This window comes from Myotis brandtii, unplaced genomic scaffold (genome assembly GCF_000412655.1).
Source record: "Myotis brandtii unplaced genomic scaffold, ASM41265v1 scaffold670, whole genome shotgun sequence".
NCBI classification, from domain to species: Eukaryota; Metazoa; Chordata; class Mammalia; order Chiroptera; family Vespertilionidae; genus Myotis; species Myotis brandtii.
Genome location: NW_005370611.1, coordinates 1,657,780 through 1,676,289, shown reverse-complemented (window position 1 = coordinate 1,676,289; position 18,510 = coordinate 1,657,780). Strand labels below are relative to the sequence as shown.

Sequence of the window (18,510 nt, the reverse complement as noted above, 5' to 3'; positions counted from 1 at the left end):
TCTGTACTCCAAGAAAATTATAACTGTGTTATTCCCCTTTGTCTCCACAAGTGGTAAGGAGGCACCAGAGTGTAATAGACAAGAAAAGTGGCTCTGGAGTTGTAATGTGAATTAACCCGCATCCTTCATTCTAGCTGGGTGACCTCTGGAAAGTTTAAATTCTCTGAGCCTCAGTTTCCTCATCTGTAAAATGGACATAATTATCTACCTCCTAGGATTGCTATGAAGGTTAAAAGATATTGATAGATAAATAGATCATTCTTTTACATATGTGTATACACACATATATACTTATGTGTGTATATATTCTAAAACCAAGAATATGATCTTTAAAAAAAATAAAAAGTAGTATGTTATAACAACCCAGTGAGGCAGGTGGTGGTGTCCCCATTTTGTAGATGAGAAGCTCCTCAGAACAGTATCCTCTGACAGAAGTCCAGTCAGTGCCTCCCATTGACAAGGAGTTCCCTTGATTGTATCACAAGTGAGTAGGAAATTGACCTGGAGCTTTAGAAATACCCGGGATTGGGTGAACCAGTGGAAAAGGACATTCCAGGCAGGTTCAACCCCTGCCACATGCGGCTCTTTGGCCCCCTTAGTGTGGCTCTTCCTAAGCCTTAGGAGTACCCTAATTAAGTTAATAACAGTGTACCTACCTATATAGTTTAAGTTTAAAAAATTTGGCTCTCAAAAGAAATTTCAATCGTTGTACTGTTGATATTTGGCTCTGTTGACTAATGAGTTTGCCAACCAGTGGTCAGCAAACTGCGGCTCTTTGGCCCCTTGAGTGTGGCTCTTCCTAAGCCTTAGGAGTACCCTAATTAAGTTAATAACAGTGTACCTACCTATATAGTTTAAGTTTAAAAAATTTGGCTCTCAAAAGAAATTTCAATCGTTGTACTGTTGATATTTGGCTCTGTTGACTAATGAGTTTGCCGACCACAACCATAGAGTGCTTGAGTGCACGTTAGTGAAGTTATTTCCAACCCTATACTAGGAGACATGCTATTTATTATGCACCTAAGCTGAGAAGTAGGATAGAAATGGTTAAGAACAAGTGCTCTGGAGTGGTCTGCCTGTGTTTGAATTCCTGCTTGACATTTATAAGTTGTGTGGCCCTGGGAAAGTCTTTTAAGCTCTCTGACTTTGAGTTCTATACAGTGGGCCCTTGACTTACGAGTTTAATTCGTTCCGTGACGGAGCTCATAACTCAAATTACTCGTATGTCAAATCAAAAGTGAACGAGTGAAGTCACCTTTCAGCGGGACCTAGACCCAGCAGCAAAGCCCACCAGCTCAGTGAGAGCTGCTTCCCACATCCTGCCCATTGGCCTGGCCTGGGATCCCCTCTGATTAGTGCCTTCTAGGGACCTGGCTGCGGGCAGTCCAGGGATAGCTCAGAAAGCACTGTGAACAAGATGTGATTTCCTTGTATGTTTGCTTTCCAAATTCCTTAAAGAATTCCTTTAGGAATTTCTTTGAGCACTCATAGTAGCTGCTCAACAAATGCTTATGAAGGAATCATAATAGCTACCAATTACCGAGTTGCAGCTATGCGTCAGGCTCTGTACTCCAAGAAAATTGTAACTGTGTTATTCCCCTTTATCTCCACAAGTGGGAAGGAGGCACCAGAGTGTAATAGACAAGAAAAGTGGCTCTGGAGTTGTAATGTGAACTAACCCACATCCTTCATTCTAGCTGGGTGACCTCTGGAAAGTTTAAATTCTCTGAGCCTCAGTTTCCTCATCTGTAAAATGGACATAATTATCTACCTCCTAGGATTGCTATGAAGGTTAAAAGATATTGATAGATAAATAGATCATTCTTTTACATATGTGTATACACACATATATACTTATGTGTGTATATATTCTAAAACCAAGAATATGATCTTTAAAAAAAATAAAAAGTAGTATGTTATAACAACCCAGTGAGGCAGGTGGTGGTGTCCCCATTTTGTAGATGAGAAGCTCCTCAGAACAGTATCCTCTGACAGAAGTCCAGTCAGTGCCTCCCATTGACAAGGAGTTCCCTTGATTGTATCACAAGTGAGTAGGAAATTGACCTGGAGCTTTAGAAATACCCAGGATTGGGTGAACCAGTGGAAAAGGACATTTCAGGCAGGCTCAACCCCTTCAGAGACTTGAGGGGGGAGGAGGGTAGTAAAAGATCAAAAGAAATATTAGCCACATTTTTTTCCTTCCCTTCCCATAGAGCCGTGGTCGGCAAACTGCGGCTCGCAAGCCACCTGCGGCTCTTTGGCCCCTTGAGTGTGGCTCTTCCTAAGCCTTAGGAGTACCCTAATTAAGTTAATAACAGTGTACCTACCTATATAGTTTAAGTTTAAAAAATTTGGCTCTCAAAAGAAATTTCAATCGTTGTACTGTTGATATTTGGCTCTGTTGACTAATGAGTTTGCCGACCACTATTCTAGGAGGTCCGTGAGGGTCCAGTTTCAAGAGGCTCTGTCTCTGCGAGGGCTCTGGTGTGTTTATCCGACGTGTGAGAAGGTTGCAGGAAGCATGGGTTCCGTGACGGAGCTCATAACTCAAATTACTCGTATGTCAAATCAAAAAGTGAACGAGTGAGACACGTGATGCTGGGCTGATGTTGTGGCGTTCACTGTGACGTTCGCTGCGCCAACTAGCGGTGGGGTATCTGAAGCTGGCTCGTAACCCGAATTTTAGCTCGCAACTCAAAGCAAAAAAATCGGCCGAGAGACGACTTGTATCTCGAAAAACTCGTTAGTCGGGACACTTGTAAGTCAAGGCCCCACTGTATTTGTAAAGTAAGGATAATAATAGATCCTTTGGCGGGCTGCCTTGAGAGTTAGACAAGTTAATATTTGCAGAGCCTGTATCATGCCTATACCTTGTATGCATTCAATACATCACAGTTTTTATTGTTTTTGCTGTTTTTATGTGGCTTATATACATAATCCAAGATTTGGGTAGATTAAACAATAGGCCAAATCATCCAACTAGTAACAACTGGTAGACACAGGATTCTAAAACCCAAATTCCATGCATCAGTCAGAAAAGATTAGGTTATGCTGGGTAACAAACAAGCCCCAAAATTCCACATTGTGACACAATAGGCATTTATTATTCACACAAAATGTTAGCTTCACATAGTCCAGATAGTTTTGCTCATATCCACCATCAACACAAATGCCTATGGTCACAGGGGCAAGCCAAGGGTTGGAAGGTTGGGCACTAGCAATGAAATGCTTCTACCCCGAAGAAACACATGTCTCTACTCACATCTCATTGGCCAAAACAAGATATATGGTTATTCCAAATTCAGGAAAGAAAAGTGCAGCCCTCCTGTGTGCACCGAAGGTCAGGAAGACAAGTCACCAGTGAACACCATATGCCCCAAAGCCAGTCTCTTTACTTTGTGCTGCACTGTTCTGCCTCTCTCTGCAGTAGACCATCCATTTTCTGCTTTTCCTTACACAACAATTAGTTTCAACATCCCTTCCTCAAATTCAGAGAAAAGCATCCGATCTTTACACGAGATAATTAATCAAGGGCTCCTGTCACTCTCCTGCCCGTCAGCGGCACTCCACGGCCAGTGCCCCAGTCAGCCCAGCCCAGGTTCCCCATCCTTCCCTCTGGGGGGTTCTCCTCTTCTCCATCCATCCGCAGGGCCCTGTATTTCTCTAGCCTGCCCACGCCAGCTCTCACTTGATGTCTCAGTTTCGGAACAGAGATACTCCAGCTGCTGCCTGGGAAGGCTCTGGCCCCCCAAATATTTAGTTAGCAGCCATTCAGTTAAGTGGAATTGACTTTTTATTGGCTTTCCTCTGTACGGCTGCCACCAGCGAAGGCTGTTTCCTCCTTCCCTCTTCTCTGCCTGTCAGCTCACTCCACATTCCTATCGGCAGCCTTTAGCTCTGATCAATACTAACCGCTGTGTAACAGCTCACGCACGGCTGCTCTGGTTTGCATCGATCAGACCCTCTTCCAACAGGTAGTCAGCTATTTGAGGCAATGACTCGAGATAAACACCTACTTTCACTTCAGGCTAATTCATTTCAGGTGGGTTTCAAGGAGGCTCTGCACCCCGTCTCTGTGAGACAAGCTGGAATCGTAGAATCAGGATCAACTTCTCCTGCACTCGAGACCCGAAGAGACCTTTCTTCCCCTCCCCGTTCCCCCCCTTCCCTTGTAAGTTGTAAGTGCCACTTACCAACAAGATACCAAGACTGGGGGCATGGAAAATGCCACTTCAGGAAACGTGTCACCCAGCCGCCCCTCTTTCCTTTTAATGAGATGCATCCGGGGCTGCGGGAAACCAAGGGGTGCCGTGAAGCAGCGTTGTCACTGGGCAACAAGCATCCTTCCAGCTTCCCCAAGAACTAGGCTCACGATATCCCGCAACCCTGGTTCTCTTGCCAACTCAGGAGGCAGCCCTTGAACCCTTGTTCCTGGCTCACAAGTGAATTTGCCAGGAACTGATATTGCAAAACTAGTTGCTGTTTTGCAATTGAGGGGGGGTTGGTACAACTCCATGGCATTTGTGTTATAACCAGAAAGCACACAAGACTGGGTGGTAGGCACTCTTTTTCCCAACACGGACACTCAGTGTGGTTGAAGGGTACATCTGAGTCCACGTGATCCTGTCACCTGGGTCCCGGAACCTCTGTCCTGTTTTTCTCTTTCTCCGTTACACACCCACCTCATCAGTCCCCAAGTCCTGTTGACCCTTCCCTTGCTGTGCAACCCCAAGGTCCCCACCCTCCGCCTCAGTTGTTATCTTCCTCATTCAAGCCTCCTTCTCCTGGTGCTCGACCACTGCAGCATCCTCGAGCTGGTTGCCTGGCTTCCAGGTGCTCCCTTCTTTGTTAGTGTCACTCTGCACACAGATTAATTCTCTTAGTGCTCAGCTGTGGTTGCCTTGCTCTTCCCCGAAATCCTCAATGGCCTCCCATCACCTGCCCGCGTGGAAGCCAGATTCCTCAGCCTGTAGTTCTGGCTTCCAGAGATCTGATCCGTAGCTCCCTCTCCAGACTGTCTCCAGCAGAAAGCCCACACTCCAGCCCCTCTGATGACTTGCTGCTTCCTCTACGTGAGTTTTCTAGCTCCGTGCCTAAGAAAAGATTGTTATGCCACACACCACAGTTGACGTTGGCTCAAGTCCTGCCTTCACTACTTATTAGCTTTGGGACATCAGAATTATCTAACTTCTCTGCCTCAGTTTCTCCTCTGTGAAAAAGGGATAATAATGATAATACCTATCCCGAAAGATGGTTATGAGGATTAAATAAATTAATGTATGTAAGGCATCTGAATGGCACCTGCACATTAAATGCCATGTAGATATTTCCTCTTGTTATTATTATTATCCTGTTCTCCAAGCCACAACCCAAAAGCATACCTCTCCAGGAATACTCACTCTCCAAATCACCCTTGCAAAAAAATACTCATTTCCTTTTCTGCCACCCATAGTCTTGGTTTATGCTGATAATGTAATAATAATTGGTGGGTGCTAGGGCCATGCTCAGTGCTTTTGATGCATTATTGCTTTTAGAACTTTGGGATGGATGCCTTGCATTTCCCCAGGTCCACTCTTTCTCCTTCTCCACCTTGCTTTTTGCCAGAGGAGGCCGCACTGTCTGTCCAGTGGTTTCCAGTTGGATTTGGCCAACAAAGAGCACTGGCAAGAAATAGGAACAAGCCCTAACTGGTTTGGCTCAGTGGATAGAGCGTCAGCCTGCGGACTGAAGGGTCCCAGGTTCGATTCCAGTCAAGGGCATGTACCTTGGTTGCGGGCACATCCCCAGTAGGGGGTGTGCAAGAGTTAGCTGATCGATGTTTCTCTCATCAATGTTCTTAACTCTCTATCCCTCTCCCTTCCTCTCTGTAAAAAATCAATAAAATATATATTTATTTAAAAAAAAGAAATAGGAACAAGCACTAGGCCGGTGTAGCAGGGTTGTGGACTCCGTCCCCAGTGGGGGGCATGCAGGAGGCAGCCGATCAATGGTTCTCTCTCATCATTGATGTTTCTATCTCTCCTTCTCACTTCCTCTCTGAAATCAATAAAGAAATATATATTAAAAAAATGGCGAATTTCACGTTTGTGAATTTCACCTGAAAACACACACAAACACATTCCTCGCAGCCTGCAAAGAGGCCACGGGCTTCACCCTTTGGTTTCCCTGGGTCGGACCTGCGTGGTGCACTTCTGTCTCCCATCAGCACCTTTCCGGGACACACAAGACCCACATCGGGGTGTGGAGGAGAAAGCCAGCCAGACGCCGGCTCCCTGGAAGTCCCCGAGGAAGAGCCGCTCGCCCCACATGGAGGTGAATGCGAGTGACCCAGGGCATCGGGCAGGCCTTACGCATCCACTTCTCCCCAACACCCTCCCTGCCTCAGGGATATATATATATATTTTTTTAAAGAAGACATAGAAACAAGGAAGAAGTGCAGGTTGGAGTTTTTATTCTCCCAGCTCCTTCCCAGCTGAGTCACAGCAGAACAGCTTCATCTCTCATCAGAAGGCCCTGCCTCTTGTCAAGTGGCCCTCTCGGCCCAGCCTGCTCTGTCTCCAGCTTCTTCTTCTTCTTCGTGCCCTCTCCTTGCCTCTTCACAGTGGGGTGGCAACAGGGCCCCAGGGCATTGCATTCTCCCCTGTGGTTCCCAGAACCCTGACCACACCTTTCTAATGCAATTACCCCTTTAGAAACTCTCCCCAAATTATCCTCATTCCCATGCGCCACCCTGGTTGACATGGTTCTCATTACAGTGTAGATCCTGTCATTGTTATCAAGGATCCTCGAGATCACATCAAGCCAAGTGATGGAGCCACATCTGCCTGGCTCTGAATCACTGCTATCATAGGAAGGATTGATAGGAGTAAGATGGCCAATTCTCTGTGGACTTCTGCCTCTTATATTGGTTTGTTTTTGCCACATGCACCTCAAATCTTAGAGGCTTTAAACAGCAATCATTCATTAGCTCGCCATCCTGGGGGTCGGCCATTCAGGCTGAGATCAGCTGGGAAGTTCTTCTGCTAAATCGACCTGGTTTGCTTCTGTGGCTGCAGTCAGCTGACAGATTATTCTCTGAGGCCTGGTGGCTCAGATGGTGTCACATGCACGTCTGACTAGCCGGTAGGGAGCCACGGGGCTCACCGGGCCATGTGTCTCCAGTATCTAGCAAGCTCAGCTAGACTTCTTCAGGTGGCGGCTGGATTCCAAAAAGAGCGAAAGAAAGCCAACCCCAGTGTACAAGCCCCTTTCCAGCCCCTGCTTGACTCGGGTGGTCTAATGTCCCAACAGGATAACCCAGAGTCCAGGGTTGGCAAAATCCAATCCACCTCTTGGAGGGAGGAGCTGCAAAAGACTGCAGCCAGTCTACCACATGGGACACTCCTTTCTAGAAAGATCTGTGCCCTGACAGCTTTATATCCTGTGTCCTCGTAACCCAAGTCAGAGAAGCACTGTGGGCAGGTCCTGTGTTTAGGGGCTGGGGAGTATCCGCTTTACAGCTCGGTGAATATCTGACACCCTTCCTGCCTGTTACCACCAGGCTGGAAATAATTCTGAAAGGGAAGTCTCTTAAAACTTAGCATGAGGGAGTGGAATTTTTTTAATTAGGCTTCAGCAGAATTTTTAAAAGAATCTTTCTTTTCTTCAGTGGCCGCTCCCTTGTTGTAAATTTTAACCCCACCCAGTGGCATACCACAGCCAGCCTGGCCTCTCCTTCCCGTCTTCCTCAGCACTATTTGCTTGGCAGCAGTGCGCAGCTCGCATCGCCACAGAAGGCCGGGGAGGCGCCTGGCTTCCTGCTCTCCTCACTTCCTCCTTTCTCTGCTCTGCTCCTCCTGGAACTCATCCTTGTCTGCTCACTGCCGCCCTGCACCCATCTGGTACCCTCCTAAGAGCAGGATTCTAGAAAGAGCTGGAAGATTTGCCTAGAGGACGGCCCTGTGCAGCCCCCTCCACGCTGGGCCCTGCACACAGTACAGTGACTTAGCCTAGTGGCCGGGAGACTTAGCTAGCAGACTGAACTTCCAGGAAGCCCTAAAACAGAATATTCGTCTAAAAAGTAGTTGTACATGAAATTTGACTTTAAAATGCCTGTGATCTTGTGAACTTGATGTGGTTAGCCATTCATGAATTTATTTCATGAGTATTTATTGAGTACCTACTACGTGCCAGGCACTGTGCAGTCCCTAGAAATAGAGGACATAGTTTCTGCCCTTGAGAAACTTATAGTCTGGGGCCGGCAGGGAGACAGACACATGAAGAGATAATGTCAGTTAATGAGGTAGGTGCTATGTCAGAGGATGTCACGAGAAGGCAGAGAATGCTGTGTGTAGCCTGGGTGATTGGGGAAGGCTTTCTCAGAGGGGTGCTGTCTGGGAAGGCCTTGTCCATTGCTGCCTAGTAGAAATATACTATGAGCCACATGTGTAATTTTTAATTTTCCAGTAGCCACATGAAAACAAAAACACACAAGAAAAAATAATCCTAATATATTTCATTCAACCCAACATATCCAAGATACTACCAGTTTACCACACAAAAATATAAAAATTATCAGTAAGATATTTTACAGTTTTTATTGTGCTAAGTCTTTGAAATCCAGTGTGTATTTTATACTTATAGCACATCTCAACTTGGACATCAAATTTTCAAGGTAAAGAAAAATGTAGTCCTATCAACGCAGTAAAGTTGTGTTTAATGGAAACGTATGTTATATTGCATCAGTTAAAAAATTTAAATTAACTTAAATGAGATAAAGTTAAAAATTTGATTCCTCCTTTCCACTAGCCACATGTCAAGGACTCCATAGCTGTGTGTGACTAGTGGCTACCATATCGGAAAGCATGGGTCCAAAAGGATACATGAATGTGAAGCAAAGAACGTAGAGAAACTAGGTCATCTTGTTCAGAAAAAAACTAGGGTGATCAAAGGCACATAAAACAATGTAGGGTTTGGAACTCTACACAGTTTAATATTACTGTGACATAATGGACAAGACTAAAACTAGGTGGGAAATGATCCGGTGGTGGAGGGATAGGTAGGGACAGTGATAATGAGCCTTGTGTGATCCAAAAGAATTGAGAGTCATATATTTCATAAGTAGGGGGGAAATTGAGCACAGAGGGAAGTCTCTGGCTGGGGCCACTAAACCTTCATGTGAAAAGCATCCACTCTCCTGGCGGCCTGGGACAGAGGCTCAGCAAGTCCACATCGGAGATGAAGTTTGGCAAAGCAAAGTACAGAGTGGATCAAGTGTGTATTTTCTGTGATGTAACTAACAGAAATCAACTCAAATAGATATCAGCAAGTGGGCTTACTGGCTCACGGGGGCAGTCCAGAGGTGAGGCACGCTGGTGTCTGATTGGCTCAAGTGCTCAAGAGCCCTTCTTCCGCTCCATCTGTCATCCTCACTGTTGACCTCATCCTAAGGCCTGCTCCTCTTGGAGTCATGGGGTAGCTGCCACCTGAGTTGAGAGGCCATGTTTCCTCACATCCTCACTGTTGACCTCATCCTAAGGCCTGCTCCTCGGGTAGCTTCCACCTGAGTTGAGAGCCCATGTTTCCTCCTGTATGTTCAGTGGTAGGGAGTTCTTCTGTACCATCACTCCAAGTAAGATTCCTGAAATTTACCTGACAGGACCATCTCAGGACACAACACTCCTGAAAGAATAACTGTAATCAGGGAATAAAATGTGCTGACTGACTCAAGTTATTCAGGGCTCACAGCTGGAATACACCACCAAGTCCACGGGCTGCATGGGGGTGTTGTTAGAGAATCTAACAACTGAAGGAGAATCTGCATACAGCTAAGATGGGGAATGGGGTCATGACTGCTGGGTAGCAACCAATAATTATCATTTACAGTCCACCCCTTTGGCCATTCAACATCTGTCCATGCCCACCTTCCACAGAAACACTTTACAAATGTTTAACCACATAAAAAATGTATGAAACTCAAGTGGAAAGAACCCAAAGGCTCGTATAATTACTACATTCTGAGAAATCCCTCTTCTTGATCCCCGAAGTAACTCCTTGTGGTCCAGTGACCTGTGGTTAAATGATGAGTTATTTACCCTTAGTATACCCAGTACAGTAGGTAAAGAACTATATACAATAAAAACTCTGGCCCTAACCAGTTTGGCTCAGTGGATAGAGCGTCGGCCTGCAGACTGAAAGGTCCCAGGTTTGATTCCAGTCAAGGGCATGTACCTTGGTTGCAGGCACATCCCCAGTAGGAGGTGTGCAGGAGGCAGCTGATCAATGTTTCTCTCTCATCGATGATTCTAGCTCTCTATCCCTCTCCCTTCCTCTCTGTAAAAAAATCAATAAAAATATATTTAAAAAATAAACAAAACAAAACAAAAAACTCTGCTTGGTAAAATGAAAAATAGAACCTATCATACCCTGCAGAACAGAAAGAAAGACCCATGGCAGGAGAAAGAATTCTTGGTCTCCAGTACAGACGAAGGAGGATCATCTTGTCCATTTGTCCCTTGAGCATATTTGAGGAAGGCAATTTTTTTTCTACCAAATTAAGCTTTGATAGGTACTCATTCTGCATCCCTAGGTACAAAAACTGACAGTTTCATCCACTGCATAACAAAGACCTCCAACTTCCCAGCCTGGGGTCTGTCACCCTCACTGGCCACTCCTGGCCTCCTCCACTTGCAATTCCATGATTTAGGGGGTATTTCTTGCAATGTTTTCTGATCCAAACTCTCATTATTCCTCTTGAAAGTTAGCTCAGTTCTCCAAGCCCTCCTTGTGTCCTAAGGAACAGCCTTAAAGTAACTTCCAGTAACTGTTAATGTCAGATTTTTCAAAGGTGCCTTCCCAGACCATGCTCCCCCGACCCCCAATACTGCCTTTGGAGTGTCCGGTTTTATATGGGAAGACTCCTGAAAGGAGAAATGGTTTACAACACCTAATGGTAGAATTCTGGGCATAGGGCTGAAGGCAGGAGTATGGAATGGAGAGAGGAAGCCTTCTGGAACAGCGGTCACCAACCTTTAGGACCTCACGTACCACCAGTTGGCAACCACTGTTCTGGAGCCACATAACTCTGGGTTTGCACATTGGCTTCCTCGTGAACTATGTGGATTTGAACCTCTCTAAGCCTCACTTTCCTCATCTGTGAAATAGTGAATAGCAATACCTCTTATAATTGTGAAGGCTAAATAGATTAAGCACCAGCACTGTGGTGGCTATAGAGGATGTTCGTGTCTCGTTCTAGAAGCATGGTGATACCGTGGCAGCTGCTGCAGGAAGCCAAGTATGGACAACAGGCTCCAGGACCCTGTAATCTTGGGGCCAGGGCGGCCCTTGGAGCCCTAGGTCAGGCTCCATGGTGCCCCTCAAGACAGCAACCCAACAGTGTCTGCCAGGACTTGGAGGGGAGGGACAGCCAGGGCAGCACTTGCTTTCTTCAGCAGTTGGCCCTGACTCTGCAGGTGTTGGCTCCCTGAGGGAGAACCATGCTCAGAGTTGGTGGCCAACAAAGAGGCCTGGAGAGAGAAGCTGAAGACTGCCACGTCCGTGACTTCTCTGGGGTAGTTACAGCAGGGCCTAACCCGCAGGCTGAACATTGAGGCCACCCTTTGCCTGTGAGCTGCCCCTGTGATCAAAGATAGGCCACCTGGTGAGGTGGAGACACTTAGGTCCTTGAAGAAAATTGCCAAATGAGTCTGCCCAATTCTTTTTTAACAGTTTTTTAAAAAATGTTTTTATTTATTTCAGAGAGAGAGAGGGAAAGGGAGAGGGAGAGAAAGAGAGAAACATCAATGATGAGAGGGAATCATTAATCGGCTGCCTCCTGCACGCCCCCTACTGGGGATCAAGCCCGCCACCCAAGCATGTGCCCTGACCGGGAATCAAACCATGACCTCCTGGTTCATGGGTCTACACTCAACCACTGAGCCACGCCAGCCGGGCTGCCTAATTCTTTATAACAACTTAAGGGAAGATTAATAAAGAATATTAAAAATGCAACTTGAATTAATAAAATTCCAACTTACCTTCAACGAGCTGTAGACTATTCACCAGACAGCCTCAGGAAATGAATAACGTGCAAAATTCACCCCCTTAAAGTTTCTTTTAGAAAGTCCTGGTCGTGGGGAGAACCACTTGGTTTGAAGCTTCTATCCTAGAATATAGACATTGACACCATTCTACCCCACCTCTTATCTGTGTTTGAGTCTGTTATCTCTTCTAGAACATTCCTTCCTGTGTATTTGTGGCACTCACCTCCTTGCCTCGCCCTAGTGGTTCCCGTAGTGGGTGTGTGTGATGAGAGCCTGTGGGGTTCTTGCTTAATTACAATTACTCACACTAAAACAACACCTTGGATGGGCCTTGCTCTCCAGACTAACATGGCCATGGGCATGGGGAGACCTGGACCATATGTCTCAGGGAGTTTTCGTTTCTGGGAGGCAGCTTTCTGGGAGTTTTCGTATTTCCGTGGGGCTTTTGCTAACCCTCAACTTGAACTTGTTCTTTAGTTCCCAGGCAGGTTTATTGACCTTCAGGATATGGTGAAAGGTCTTCCTTCCTAGGAATATAAAATGCCTCCTTCCTCCCTTCTCTTTCCTTCTTTCTGCCAGTGTCTCTTCCTCCTCTCCTATCTCTTACCCTCTCTCTCTTTTTCTTTCCTGTCATCTCTCCTCTTCCCTCCTCTTGTCCTCCTTCCTTTGGTCCTTCTTTTTCCCTAACTCTCTTCTCTCTCTCTCTCTCTCTCTCTCTCTCTCTCCTCTCATTCTTCCAGCTCCCTCTTTTATTGCTCTTTTCTCATCACTTTCCTCTCCTCCCCTCGCCCTTTCTCTGGTGACTAATTCAGCTGGCTTGCTGCTGCACTGCTGAATTTGTTTGGTCATTTTCAATGTGTGCCCAGAGACTTCCAGGCAGAGGACAAACTTTGAAAATCCCTAAGACCGGAATATCCAAGGTGCAGGGCTCTGTGGGTGTCTGGGCCTGGAATGTGTAGGAGGCTTCTAGGGCATGGAAAGCTGACGTGCCCGTAGCCAGAGGGGCTGCAGATGCCCCTACCTGGACAGCCAGGTCTCCAGCAGCGGCCAGAGCCCTCTACCGGCTTTTCTGTGGGTGTCTGGGCCTGGAATGTGTAGGAGGCTTCCAGGGCATGGAGAGCTGATGCCACTACCTGGACAGCCAGGTCCCCCGCAGCGGCCGGGGCCCTCCACTGGCTTCCCTTGCTGCAGAAGGAAAGTGGTGGTCTCTGGGTGCTTCTGTTCTCTCCACCCTTCCCTAACCTCCCCATTCCCACCCTATTAGGAAAAGTGTTTATTTAAAAAGAAATATCTGTGTGGCTTTGTTGGCATCCTTTTAACTTCTGAGGCCAAGACTCCCATAGTTCATTGTGTCACAGGTCCCTCCACTTCCATTCTGCCTGTTTCTCTGCGTTCCTTTTCTATTGACTCATCTGTGCTCTCCTGCCTCTCTTCCTCCAGTCACCTCACCCTTCTTCGCGGACACTGTTCCTTATTTCACTCTCTCACTTCTCTTCAGATAGGATACCGTGGACAGACAGAAGCAGAGAAGTAGGACACTGTGGAGGAGACTTTGACAAATAGGCCCAGGCAGTACCCTAAGCTTTTTCTGGAGCGTCCCTAAAAATGGAGGCAAAGGGCAAGGAGACACCCAGACCCATGAGTCCAAGGTGCCACAGTGGCAAACCCACCCTCCAGCCTCTCCTACATGACTCTTTTTAAAAATATTTTATTGATTTTTACAGAGAGGAAGGGAGAGGGATAGAGAGTTAGAAACATTGATGGGATGAGAGAGAAACATCGATCAGCTGCCTCCTGCACACCCCCTACTGGGGATGTGCCGGCAACCAAGGTACATGCCCTTGACCAGAATTGAACCTGGGACCTTCAGTCCGCAGGCCGACACTCTTTCCACTGAACCAAACCAGTTAGGGCTCTTACATGACTCTTGAGAGAGGAGAGTCAGTGGCTTTGGGGCCAGGAAGGGCTGAGTCTGAATCCAGGCTCCATCACCTGCTGTTTGGTGTGTGCAAGATCATGCAGAAATGCATTAAACCTTCCATGCCTCAGTTTTGCCATCTGTAAAATGGAGGGATAGCTATACTTCTTGGAGTTTCAAGCACAGAATGAAATAGAAAATATGACAACAGCAAATATAACACTTGGAATGTGTTAAGCACACAGTGAATATTAATTTCTTCCTTTCATCCCAGAGAACACTGAATCAATAAAGACAGGATAAATAATAAAGCTTGGCAGCGGAAGCTGGTAAGAGCAGAGCATTTTGTGCCTTGGGGTTGGTGCCGTTTCCTGTGGATGGCAAAAGCCTACAGGCCAATTTTTATTCTGGGTACATTTCAGTAACTGCATTCGATTCTTTAATGTTTAAATAGTGCCTGCTTCCCCGCAGCTGGCATGAGAGTTAGACCTCCCATTAGCGTGTTTATTTATTTATTTTTAATTTCACTAGCAATGCGCGAGAGCATTCTCATAGGCAGAAATCAAAATCAAACTAGCTAGGGTGCAATGAAAGTGCCCCCGGCCATCCCAGAAACCCTCACCCTCCCCCACAGGTGGTAGCAGCTTAGCACTGTCCGTTCCGACCAAGAGGAAAAACTCATTCCCAGGCCTGTGTGTGCATTCAGAAATGCATCTGTTTATTTTGCGATTTTAAACATAAAATGTATCCTCACTTCGGTTATTTTACAATGTGGCTGTTTTATTTCTTTATGAGTTTAAAGTGCTCTGAAGATCTTGTCATTATCCCCACAGGTGGTAGCAGCTTAGCACTGTCCGTTCCGACCAAGAGGAAAAACTCATTCCCAGGCCTGTGTGTGCATTCAGAAACGCATCTGTTTATTTTGCGATTTTAAACATAAAATGTATCCTCACTTCTGTTATTTTACAACGTGGCTGTTTTATTTCTTTATGAGTTTAAAATGCTCTGAAGATCTTGTCATTATTTTTTCTACCTGCTGCAGTGCACTCAATAATCCTCCCACTAGAATGTACGCTCAATAAAAAGATGTTTTTTTTCATTTCCTGATCCCGTAAACCTCTAATATTACCTGTCACATAATAGGTGTTTTACTGCTGTGTTAACATTTACAAACATTCCTTAAATATTCAGTGAGCTAACATGGCTATCCCATATTCCTTTTTAACCATCCCCCCACTGTTGGACGTTCAGGTTACTTAGTTGTCAAAATTCCTATCACAAACAACACTGCAGCGAACATCCTTCTGCTCGCTTTATTGTGCACATAGGCGTGGATTACTCTTATCCCAGGAAGGAGAATCGCTGGGGCAAAGAAGAGTCCTTTTTCCAAATATTGGTCATTGCTGCCAAACTATCTTCCAGAGACTGGCATCTGCCCATAACCCCACTAATACCTTTTCTTAGGTACAAGCTCCCAAAAGAACATGTTCCAAAATAATCATGTGTAGCCCTGTTTTGAGGTCAGGGAAGGAGGAGGAAATATGATAATGAGAAGTAAGGGGAGGTACAGAAATTCATTCATTCATTCATTTGTCCAATCATTGATTTCATTCGAGGTCTTGCTGTAAATGCTAGGCCCCTAAAGATAAATGAGACCGGTTACAAACCCTGGAAGATTGCATGCTTAAATACTTAACTCTTTTTTATGGAATTTATTGGGGTGACATTGGTTAATAACATTATATAGGTTTCAGGTGTACGGTTCTATAATATATCCTCTGTATATTGTATTGTGTGTTCACCACCCCAACTCAAGTCTCCTCCCATCACCGTTTATCCCCACTACACTGAAAATACAATGGTATAACGAGACATGGCAACCGAATGAAAGGTCTGATCCTGGATTTGATCCTGGACCAGAAAAAAAACAATAGCCGTAAAGAAAAATATTGGGACATTTGATGAAATTCAAATGTGGTCAGTGGATTAGATAATTTCCTATCGATATTAAACTTCCTGATTTCGCTCATGGAGCTGTGGTTGTGTAAGAGAATGTTCCTGTACTTAGGAAGTACACATTGAAGCGTTTAAAGGTAAATGCACATGATTTCTCCAACTGGCTCTCAAATGGTTCAAAAAAATATGCATTCATATAACTCAGAGCTTTGCAGTGGAACTTTCCGCTACGAAGGCAATGCTCTGTCTCTGCCCTGACGATATGGGAGCCAAGGGCTGCATGTGCTTTACCAAGCTCTTGAGATACAGCTAATGCGGCTGAGGAGTTGAATTATTAATTTTATTCAATGCAAATTGAAATAGCCACCCGCGGCTAGTGGCTGCCATATTGGACAGCACAGACAGAAACACAGAGAGAGGGAAAGAATAATAAAACAAATGGGATAAGATGTAAAGAATTTGCCTGGCCAGTGTAGCTCAGTGGTTGAGCATTGACCTATGAACCAGGAGGTCACAGTTCGGATTCCCAGTCACAGCACATGCACAGGTTGTGGGCTTGATCCCTGGTGCGGGGTGTGCAGGAGGCAGCCGATCAATGATTCTCTCTCATCATTGATGTTTCTCTCTCTCTTTCCCTCTCCCTTCCTCTCTGAAGTCAATAAAAATATATTTTTTTTAAAAAAAGAATTGGTGAATCTGTGTAGAGGGTGTGCAGAAATTCTTTATCCTTATAATTTTTCTTTAAGTTTAAATTATATATACAGTATTTTAATTACATAATAAATGCAACGTCATGTCAGAAAAATTCAAATGAAAATATTACTGATATATATTTTATTACAATTGAATTATCACAGATAAGTACAAATCTACTATCCAGGAGCCACAGAAAGGATGTGTGCAGACTTTACCATTGGGTGTACAAATAGGCGCAGCCCCTTTGGAATGTAGCCTACAGAGAGACTTGCCGAACTACATGAGAAAATGCGTAGGGATGTCCGTTGCAGCTTTATTGGTAACACCAAGAAATTGGAGATGGCCAAACATGTTCAACAACAGGAGAATGGTTAAATATATTTTACTTTGTTCTTATTCTGAATTATTATAATGCTCTTCATCAGATAGAAGTAAATCTTTATGCAGTGATATAAAAAGGTGTCTAAGATAGATGGTTGGGTGAAAAAAAAGTAATTTGTCAAACAGCATGTTTAGTATGATTGCGTATTTGTAATAAAATCACTAACACTACACACACACACACACACGAATGTGTGCCCATGCACACATTCACTAGCATGTATATATTTGTGGGAAAAGGCTTGGAGAAACACACATGAAACCAGGTCATTCTCCAGAAATTCCCCACGTCCTGTGGGAAGACCACCCAGCTCCCTCTCTCGAGTCCTGGGGCTGGCTGCGGAGGGTCCCCTCGGAGGCACCTTGTGCTGTAACAACAGAGGCTCCTCTGGCCGGGCGGCCAAAAATCTCAAGCTGGCGCCCATCAGCTTGTTAGCTGCACCAAATCTCCTAAAAATGCCCCCCTCACGTGGCCTTCGATTTCCAGGCCCACACAATGCCCCTCCCCACCGGCCCGCAGGCAGGCAGGGTCATTACTGAGTTCCAATGAAGAGAGTGTTTATTATTGTTGTCGGTTTGATGCTGATCCCAAAAGGACCTAATCAACAGGTAATAAGACCTCATGGGAGCGATTAGAAACCTCAACTTTAACCCCGTTATAACCACAGCAGAGAGAGCCCGACTCACTGTAGTACGTGCCTCCCGCTGTACGGGGCCTGATGGGGAGGAGACGGAGGGGAAGTGGGGTAGAACCAGGGAGGTACTGGTGAGTGTGCTCATGAGTGGGCTGAGAAGAGAATGGGGAGGGGGCAGACATCCCATTTTGAGTCTACTCAATAATATGCATTATCATCTTCTCCTCCACCACCTCCTCATCTTCCTCCTCCTCATCATCATGCTTCATTGAAGAGTTGTGCTGGGTTTATGAAGTAAAAAAATAAATAAGCCATGGTCCTGCCCCCATGATGCTCACAGGCATGGCAATAGGTCCCACAATCCAATCAGAACCATCCCACAGAACAGGTGTGTTCAGGAGGCAGCGGTGGTACTGGGGGGTGGGGGGGATTACCAGCCTCGTTGGGTGAGTCAGGGAAGACAAATGCACCAGCAAAGTGGCATCTTGCAGTAGGTACATGTGACAGCACCTCTTGGTTGGGCATAAAGGGCTCACATTTAGACACCAACTTCTAACATGTTCTCCTTTTGACTTTGAAGCTGCCTTAAACCCTTTTTCTTTCTTAATAAGGTTGGATATAAATAAATAAAACCAAAATAGTCATTAATTTTAAAATACATACTTAAATACTTGCTTTTGTTAAACTTAGTTTTTATTCTTGACACTATTACAAATGCCCCCATTTCCTCCCTTTGCCCACCTCCACCCACTCCCACCCCCGTTGCCTGTGGCCATCACCTCACTGTTGTCTGTGTCTGTGAGTTATGCCTCTATGTTCTTTGGTCAATCTCTTCACCTTATTTCCTCCAGTACCACCACCCCTTGCTTTTTGCTGTTGTAAGTTACTCACCTGCCAACCAGTT

General features: G+C 45.5%; 1 long non-coding RNA gene across 2 annotated transcripts in view; it reads right to left on the bottom strand.

The window, feature by feature from the left end:
• The window catches only part of LOC106723894, a 32,747-nt gene extending 28,320 nt beyond the window's left edge, over positions 1-4,427 (bottom strand). For both annotated transcript variants that reach the window (XR_001359635.1, XR_001359636.1), the window contains exon 1: positions 4,194-4,427. This is a non-coding gene — a long non-coding RNA (uncharacterized LOC106723894). The remainder of the gene's footprint in view (positions 1-4,193) is intronic.
• Positions 4,428-18,510: the final 14,083 nt, after the last annotated feature.